The sequence below is a fragment of the Anser cygnoides genome, chromosome 2 (genome assembly GCF_040182565.1).
Source record: "Anser cygnoides isolate HZ-2024a breed goose chromosome 2, Taihu_goose_T2T_genome, whole genome shotgun sequence".
Taxonomy (NCBI): domain Eukaryota; kingdom Metazoa; phylum Chordata; class Aves; order Anseriformes; family Anatidae; genus Anser; species Anser cygnoides.
This window is the reverse complement of record NC_089874.1, coordinates 107,679,805-107,689,761: the sequence shown is the minus strand read 5'-3', so window position 1 is coordinate 107,689,761 and position 9,957 is coordinate 107,679,805. Positions and strand designations below refer to the sequence as shown.

Here is a 9,957-nt window from a genome sequence, read left to right as displayed (position 1 = left end):
ATTGCACAGTTAATACTATTTAAAGCCATAGTTCCACAAGAAGAGACGTGCGACTGACACGACGCGGGGTTTGGATCGATGGGACCCCCATCAGTTTTTTGGGCCTCAGCCATCGCCATCAAGAGACCTACACTGACCCTAACACTTCATCACCCAAAGGCCGACCCCTCGAGCGCACAAATAGCCATATTAATGGATACCGGGGCAGATGTCACGGTCATTGCTCTTCAGGATTGGCCCAAAGGTTGGCCGTTAGACTCCATCACAAAAGGCCTTGTGGGAGTCGGTGGTGTCTCTGATACTTTCCAGAGCCGGTATATGCTTACCATTAAGACTCATGAAGGCTCGCTGTATAACTTCCAGCCATATGCTGCCCTCATCCCTGTCAGTCTCCTGGGGAGGGATGGGATGGGACAGGGCAAGTTCACCCTGAGCTTTCCGGAAAATTTTCGATAGCGGCCATTGACGAACGATCGCGCATGAGACTCACCTGGAGGACTAATAATCCTGTGTGCGTGAATCAATGGCCGCTCCCTGTGGAAAACATCACTGCTCTCCAAGAACTTGTCCAAGAACAGTTACAATTGGGACACATTACCCCCACAGCCAGCCCCTGGAATTCACCCGTGTTTGTTATTAAAAAGAAAAGCAGAAAACGGCAATTACTTCACGATTTACGTCAAATAAACAATGCAATGGAAGACATGGGAGCTCCCCAGCCCGGATTACCTTCTCCTGCTATGCTCCCTCGCAATTGGAATATCTTGATTATTGATTTAAAGGACTGCTTCTTTACTATTCCACTTCACCCTGCTGATGCTCCTCAATTCGCGTTCTCAGTCCCAAAAATCAATAAGACCGAACCAATGGATAGGTATCATTGGACTGTGCTGCCCCAAGGGATGGAAAATTCCCCAACAATTTGCCAAACATACGTAGCAGAAGCGCTACGCCCTGTACGCAAACGATTCCCAAACGTATACATCTATCATTATATGGACGACATATTGCTCTCCAGCCTGACAGACAACTTAACGCAAGAAGTACTGCCTTCTTGGGAGTTACAGACATGGGGATTACAAATCGCATCAGAAAAAATTCTAATGGAGGCGCCTTGGAAATATTTAGGCTGGAAGATACTGCAGCAAAGTATTCAACCCCAAAATGTAGCCATTACAATGGAAATTCGCACGCTCAATGATGTCCAGAAGATTATAGGCAATATAAATTGGATAAGGACGCAATGCAGAATTGACAACCATACACTAGCACCCCTGTTTGAGTTGTTAAAAGGGGACACCAATATTAATGCGCCCCGCCGGCTGACTAATGAAGCCAGGGCGGCGCTACACCATATAGAGGAGATCTCTGCCCAACAATGCCAGCGGCAAGCAGCAAATTTACCCATTCAATTCTACATATGCAACCAGAATCCACAACCTTTAGCTATTATTGCGCAATGGGACTCCAATGCAACAGACCCGTTGCTGCTGTTAGAATGGGTGTTTCTACCCCACCAACCGACAAAGACACTTGCCACCCACATTGAAATGTTTTCAGATTTGATTAGGAAGGGAAGAGAACGAATTATAGAAATGGCCAGAGAAGAGCCAAAATCCATTATCATTCCGATAGTTAAAGACTACCTTGATTGGTGCCTCCAGAATAGCTTAGAGCTACAATCAGCCCTTTCAGGTTTCAATGGTCAACTTGATATACATCTCCCATCTCATAAAATGTTTACCTTTTATAATAATGTACAGGTTGAGGACAAGCCGCTATATCCATGGCAGCCAGTCCAAGGACAAACAGTATTTGCAGACGGTCAGGGAGAACGGGAAAAGCTGTAGTCACGTGGAAACAAGGAGGCCACTGGCAACATGTCATAGAAACAATACAGGGCTCCCCTCAGATAGTAGAATTTCATGCGGTAGTAATGGCTTTCAAGCAATGGGACCAGGCTCCACTAAATATTGTCTCTGATTCACATTATGCAGTAGGAGTAGCACAATGAATTGAAAGATCTCAGATCAAACACATCCACAACGAAGCACTATTCTTAAAATTTAAAGAGTTATTATTTCTTGTAGAACACTGTACCCACCCTTATTGCGTGATCCACATTAGAAGTCATACGACACTCCCGGGATTCTTTGCAGAAGGAAATGCCCAGGCCGATCAATTGACTAACATTGCATTGCAAGTCCCAGTGCAAAAAACATTGTCCCAGGCTCGTCTATCACATCAATTCTTCCACCAGACTGCAAAGGCATTGTCCAAAGATTTTGCCATCCCCATAGGAGATGCTAAGCTCATAGTACAGACCTGCCCAGATTGTCAACAATGACCAAGCCCACCGACTACAGTTAATCCTAGGGGCCTCTCTTCTCTTCAGTTTTGGCAAACTGATGTTACTCACGTTCCCGAGTTCGGGAGGCTAAAATACGTTCACATGTCCATAGATTCTTTTTCACACGCTCTGGGCCTCTGCGATGATGGGCGAAACAAGCCGTCATGTACAGGCACATTTCTGTGCGGCCTTTGCCACCCTCGGAATCCCTAAAGAAATAAAAACTGATAATGGCCTAGCCTATGCGAGCCGCTCTACACGGGTTTTTTTCCATACCTGGGGTATCACTCACAAGACAGGCATCCCACACTCACCCACAGGACAAGCAATAGTAGAGCGTGTTCACTGCACATTAAAGGACTTATTGGCAAAACAGAAAAAGTGGAAGACACAGGAGACCCCACAGAATAGATTAAACAAAGTGGTATATGTCATGAATCATTTGACCCTACCTTTTCAATACAAAGAAATACCACTTATAATTAAGCATTTTAAATCAGTGGAATCAGGACTAGTGTCCGTTCCAACAGGAAAAGCGATGGTTATGATGAGAAATCTGGATACTGGGGGGTGGGAAGGACCATATCCCTTAATAACCTGGGGGCAGGAAGGACCATATCCCTTAATAACCTGGGGGCGAGGGTACGCTTGTGTTTCCACAGGACGAGAACCACGATGGGTGCCGGCTCGTGGCGTGCGACCATGGTTGGGACCATCGTGCTCATCCGCCTCTGCAGCTTCGGTGCCTCCTGGGTCTCAATCCAGACCAGACGAAACATCTGGGTCACCCTCGCCAGCATGACCGGACAAAACCATATGTGTCTGTCTACGGCCAGCACGGGAAATCCGTTCATGACCTGCCTAGTCGGGATTCCGCTAGAAGATAAGGATCTGACAAATTTGGTTAGCAGCACATTGATAGGACCACACCCTGGGCGCCCCTAGTTGCACCCCGAGCATTTTCCTCAGAGGGGTCTCCACTCTCAGCCACTCACCACGGGAGTAGACAAGGACCTCCTGAAGCTGCGGACAAATTATTTTAAGTGATATTTTCTTGTAGTATGAATGAGAAATGCAAGAGGCCTCTTTGTGTGATTGTGTGATTGTGTGATTGCGTGATTGTGCTGTGCGAGTAAGAAGCAGCATCGCTGTGAAGCAACATCCCTAGCACTTAGTGGCTTGTTAACTGATGTAGATTCTAGTAGGCACGCTACTTTACAATCGTAGTTCTGCATGTGATTTTCACCCTGTTGCTTATTGTACCTTGCTTATTGCAGTGTTTGTGGTGATTGATAGAAAAATCTATAGAAAGCGTTTGGTTGATTGAAAATAAAAAAGGGGGAATTGTGGGAGAAGAATTTGCAGGGAGCTTTGTGCTGTTTTGTGGGAAAGGAATTTGCAGGTGGCTTTGCGCTGTTTCACACATCCCTGAGTTAGAGATAATGAGGAAAACAGTGGTAGAACCAAAATCTTGAGCAAGGACGAGATAAAGTAAATTGGCTACAGTGTTAAAGATGAGTTTTGGGCAGTGGCCAATTGCTGGCTGGCTCAAGGCGCGTGTCTGAGGGTCTCTAACCAATTGTATGACAGATTCGGGTGCGTGGACAGTGCGTGGGGCTATGGGGAAAGTATATGTAGTGGTGAAAAATGGCAATAAAGGTTCTTTTGTTCAAGAGCCATCAGGTGTCTGTGTCGCGCGTGCCATCAGGAATTGAATTTTCAAGTTAAGGAAAACACGATACAGAAAAACTCATGAATGTCACAGGGCCAGGCAGATCCTCTCTGTCAACAATAATATTTTTAAATGGTTATCAGAAATGGAACATTTCACTATGCCATATGCTGCTCGCTGTTGGCATGATAATCCATGATTGTCCATAACTGATCAGTTCCTAGTGCAGCTAGGACCAAAGCAGGTGATGAAGGGAGCCATGAAAGATCATGATTTACTTTCTTCTTGGCAGGCCTTTGTATCTTTTAAAATCTTCCTGTATAAGCAGAAGAAAGCAGTCAACAGGGAAAAAAGGAAAGTATTAATTGCATTTTCTTTAAATTCAAGGCAGTAACAGTTACTAGTAATTTTGAATATCTCTACCAATGTTAATAGTTACACTGACCTTCCAGCAGAATTTAATTAAATGATACAGGTTTATACAGTACGAATAAATCAGCCTAATGTGTCGAAAGTGAAAAATTAACCTTATCATAGATATTTTTCTTTCTCCTCTTATGATGTGGTTTAATTTAATGTAATCTGTAGATAATACTGAACCCAAACACGTATCAAGATTGTCTTAATTCATTATGCTCTTCCTCTGTATGTGATCTAACATTTAATAAGGTTAAAATCCCACTGTCCTTTCTGCCTCATACTTAACCATCACCATGAAGGGGATGTTTTTCTTTACTGTTCGGCTCTAGCTGTAAGAGGAAGTACACAGAGGTTAGCTAATGGTCGAACTTGTGGCTCCTTAACTGGAAACTGCAAATTTTCTGGGGTTTCTGTAAGTCCTGGCAGGCTTCCCATTACCTTGCTACATGGCACAAAGTGTTCTGTCTGCCACCAGTAACGAGGGGTGCTTCTTCCCTCCTGTCCATTGCCATGGTGGGTGCCTACCACTGCTCTGCAGTTTGTATTGTGCTTTTGTGCACCACTGCCTCCACCCTCTGGATACCCAAGAAACACAATAGGAAGCTACGGCACTTACTACAGCACTCAGTGCCTTGCTTCCTAGATTTGCTGGACCATTCAAAGGGGAATGTCTTGTTAGGCAGTAATCTTGAATTCACTCTTCATTTCATCTAGTTTTAAGATAAAAAAGAATTTGTACTTCTTATTCACAAGACTAAAAATATGCAACAAAATAACAAAGTTTTACGTTTGACCTAAGTGAGGAAGTAAAACTTTTGAACTACATATAGTATTCACATTATTTCCATTTCATAATGTCTTGGATGTCAAGATGTCTGTGGTCTTATATATCTTATCTTTCATCACTGGAAAATCCCTCTCTTGATGTAGCATATTAGTTTTTATAGACCATTTCTTTTATAGCATTTGAAGTCTTCCTGAGGAGGTCCAGAGAGATTTAATCTTATTCCACGAAATTTATTTTACTTGCTCTTAATCTAGAAGATGGTCTGGCTTTTTTTTTTTTAATTTAAAAAAACATTGTTTCATTTCCCAGAATATGTGAATGCCTCTTTGTTAAACCAGATATCATCTGCTGTATTTGACTATTTAATGACTGCTTGCCTTAATATAAGGGGTATAGCTTGACCCCTCATCCCTTTGGTAATTTTGATGTTTCAGCATGAAAGGCTTCCTCTATTGAACTTTCGTTCTGCATCAGTGTTTCCACTAATAAAAAACACCTGATACAAATGTCTATATGGGATAAATGTATTTATCTCATAATTGGGCATTGACTGGAATTGGACACAATGGTAAATAAATATCCTGGGATGACAATCCCCACATATTTCCTGGATTTTTTAATCTTAAAGTAATTGAAGATTTTGGACCCAGTTCCTAAATAAATGTCAAGAAATATAATTCTGATTGCTCTATTCTTTATCTGTCATGACTAGGCAGATGAAAATCTATGATAGCAATTTTGCCTTTAAAGTCATTTTCTTTTTTCTTTTATTTATTTATTTATTTTTAACAGTCTCTGTACTAATTTTCCTCACAGAGTGACTAACAGAAATATGACCCTTGTCCACCTTTTGTAGTTAATTCATTAGGTCAACTCTAACCACTAAGCCCCTTGTCAGGTTATTTCTATTAGGGATAGGGAGCATTTGAGCTTAAAACATTGAAGCCAGGTAGATGAGCCTATTCCACAAGGTCTCTTGGCTCCACCCTTGTGAAGTGAAATCTGCCAGCTGTGGATCATTTGAGCTTTGCTATATAGGAAGCATGAGGAGTGGAAAAGGAAATTGGCTCCCCAGGAGAGTTAGAGGCTTGAGTTATCTAGGGTGCTTTTCCATCATGGTGAAATGGACTCAGTGTTCCCTGGTAGGGTGCTTTTTCTTCATGTTTTCTACCATCTCTGTGAAATAGTTTTAGAGGCTCTATGAGCTAGTTACAGTGGTGATGCCTTCTCAATGCAGTAAAACCCTGGTGGTCCTACTTCACTGTGAAGTAGTTTGGAAGTGACTCAAGTTCAGAAGCTGGCAGGTAAGTGTTGCTGGGTTCTACAGTTGTTTAATGTTGAGGAGTTGGAGTACTTCCTTCATCTTGTTTGTTTGCAGTGAAATTACTTACATGGATTCCCTTGCTAGCCCTAAAAAAAAAAAAAAACAAAACAAACAAAAAAAACCCCAACAACCTCAGAAGCTCAAGCCTGAGTTTGAAGAATGTTCTTAAGTATTTGTTAAGGTTCAACAACAGGCTGTGCGAAAAAGATGCCTTAATGTGAATTCAAATTTTGTCTTGGGGCAAGTAGAAACAGATTTGGATAGATACCGGTGGTATTATCATTACTTTCACAAAGTGGAAATTGAGAGAATATGCTGTTTTCACAATATGCAAGTCAAAAGCCTTTAAATTACTAGAAGTTATAGCTACATGGAGATAGTTCCTTCCTTTAAAGTTATCATTGGATGTCTCCTCCTGACCCTTCTGTAGATAAGCTCCCTCAACAAAAAGCGTGAAAGGTGTAATGGTTAAAAGTTTCTTAGGTAGGGTCAAGGGAACATCTTTTTTCCTACCTGTTAACTGTCTCTTTCTGGAAGAAAGACCATGTGGAACCCACAGTGGATGAATTGGCTAAAAAACACCAGCAGTAAGAACAAAGAATCTACTCTTATTCACAGGTCTGTGTTTATGCTGTGGAGAAACTACATGAAGAGATCCACCAAGTGAAAGAAAATGTAACTTCCTCCCCACCTGTACAAACCAGTATTTCAGCTACCCAGGGGGACCAGATCTGGTCTGCAGATCTGGTCCCCAGGAATTTTTTCATGAAAAATGATGGCTGAAGAAGTTTTCTATGAAGGCATTGTGATTTAACACTCAACAGTAGGAGTATTTTGAGGGTGTTTTAGAAGTCAGGTCGCCAGAGAGTACGTACTTCGTAAACAAGTTTCCTTATGAGGAGGGAGTTCACTGGGGCACAGCAGATCCTAAGCCACAGTTGGGATGTCTGGCTGGCATCTCAGCTTGACTGGCTCATCAAGTTGCAAGTACGCAGAAAAATTTTCAACAATGCATTCCACAGTTTTTTAGTCTAATCTGTGGTCATTTGCAAAGGAGTTTTTGCACTGGCAGGAATGCGTTCAAGTAGTTTTGTGGCAATGAAACCTATTTTTGGAAGTTGTCTTGTCATTTTATACACCTGCAACCTCCTCCCTTCCTCAAGAGGAGACATCATGAAGTCTGAAGTTACAATTCTCTTATGCAGAATATGAGCCCCACAAAGTAAAGGTGGTTGTTCCTCTTGGAGGGGGTACATTTGAATCCAAAACTTATCTTTAGGGCCGAAGCAAGACACGAAGCTCTTTGTGTTAATAGGAACATGATATTTTCTGCCTGGAACACGATTCAACAGAGCAGTCAACCATTTCTTTAGCTTTGAAGATGCTGAAATGGACCCTGGGTTTAAAAAGAACTAGTTCCCAGCCTGTCTCTAAAAAGAGTTGCTTAGGGTTAAAATTTGAGTTTTCTTTGTCTTACATGAAGATCCAAAGAGACTCATCCTCCCTTCTCGGTTGAGTTCGGTGCTGCCTAGTCTGAAGATTTTCAGTACTCAGTAGTGTACCCCGGACTCTCCTATTTTGAGAGGGATTGCACTGCCCCTGAATAATAGGGGAATCCCATTTTTCTGTCTCAAGGGTGAATGGTGTAAGGCACTTAGAAATCACTGCAGGTTGTGGTGGTTGTCAATTGCCATGTAGATTAAGGCCGTGCACGTACCTTCTGCTGTTTTGTCTTCCCTTTCATTTGTAGTCTGGTTACTACTAAATACTACTAAATATTACATATTCAGTGAAATGTCCTAAAAAAAAAAACACATGACTTTTTAATTTTAACAACTTTTTCTCTAGGTCTGCTAGTAGCTGACAAGGTAGAAAGAGATGCTTCTCTCTTTCATTGTTGTGAACTTAGAGGCAGCACCAATTTAAACTGTGACTGAGGCTCTGCAATGATGCAAGTCTCTCTTACTACTTCACATTCAGTGATGCAACCTGAGTTTCCATTAATTAACTTTCAAGGATTCAACCGATTTCAAGCTTTTGGACAATGACCATTATTTGAAAACATTCCTACAGGTTTATTTTCTTCATTTACATTTGCTATCTCCATCTCATTTAAAGCAGACAGGACTGGTTTGCTTCTCTCTTCTCTGGAAATTTGCACTAGGAACCATTGTTAGAATCAAAATTCTGATCTAAGAGTATGATGAAAAATGTTGAGCTCCAAGTTGGAAATTGGAGAGGAAAATGTTCATGTATACATAAGAATTGTACTCAAACAGCTGATTACACCTTTTCTTACACCTTTTAAGGGAAAAATTTAAACCTGAGAAGCAACAGGTAGTTTCTGCGTTTCCCTCGGGGATAGTATACTCTTCTGTATTTTGCTTCTCTACAAACAGTTCAAAATTTTAGAGTCGTGTTGTCAGTCATACGACCAAGCAACCTTGCATGGCATTACCTGTTTCTCCCCCTACCCTGAATAGATCAAGCCCTGAATACAAGACCAGACAAGTAAATAATGCCAACATGTAAAACTAACTTGTAAATACATTACTTTTTGACAAGTTTTTTGGCCCTTTGTGGGGCTTAACTGTACTTCAGTGAGAAGAATGTCTTCTGGTGTGAACTGAAATTATACCTCTATGCCACAATGTCTATTTCTGGGGAGGGACAGATGACAGAATTTGTTGTGGACACCTGAAGGAGTTGCAAAATAATAAAAATTTAGGTGAAGGACAAGTTCCTTCTCGTAGTAGTAGTTGTTGTTGTTGTTTTGTTTTCCACACAGTCTTAAAACAAAGGTCATAAAAGAAATGCTGTTTTCCCAATATGCAAGTCAAAAGCCTTTAAATTACTAGAAGTTAGAGTTTCAAGGAGATAACTTTAAAGAAAGAAATTACTGTTGGAATTCTCCCTCTGACCCCTCCATAGTTTGGCTCCCTGAAGAGAAAGCATGAAAGGTGTTATTGTTAATAGTTTCTGAGGTAGGGTTGGGGGAAGAAGTTTTTTCCCACTTTTTCACTCTCCCTTTCTTCTTCAGGCGAGTTATGGTAGCTTTCCAAAACTTTGACTATCCTTGGGATGTTCAGACCAGTATGTTCTTATCGTTATGCCCCCTGAATGCCCTTCAGGTTTTGTCTAAGGTTAAACAAATACTTAAGAGTGTCATCCAGAGATCTCTTTTGAGGCAGGATAGTTATGAGTGGCAGGGAGAGTGGGAGGATATGGGCAGGCATCTAGAGCAGGGGGCACCTTCAGTGCTTTGGAAATTCACCCCTGAACAATTGGAAAAATAACTAGAAAACTGGTGGAGTGTTTGAAAAAGATGTCATCACCCTGGCAGTACCAGACATTCAGAAATCACTGCAACGTGCTGGGGCTTGGCCTGTGCTTACTGAGCTGCA

At 41.7% G+C, this 9,957-nt stretch overlaps 1 long non-coding RNA gene across 1 annotated transcript; it reads left to right on the top strand.

The window, feature by feature from the left end:
* The first annotated feature begins 6,081 nt into the window (after nt 1–6,081).
* LOC106034934 (uncharacterized) lies at nt 6,082–8,886 on the top strand. The gene is made up of 3 exons (XR_001206435.3): nt 6,082–6,371; nt 6,467–6,533; nt 7,172–8,886. It is a non-coding gene; the product is annotated as an uncharacterized lncRNA (long non-coding RNA).
* Nucleotides 8,887–9,957: the final 1,071 nt, after the last annotated feature.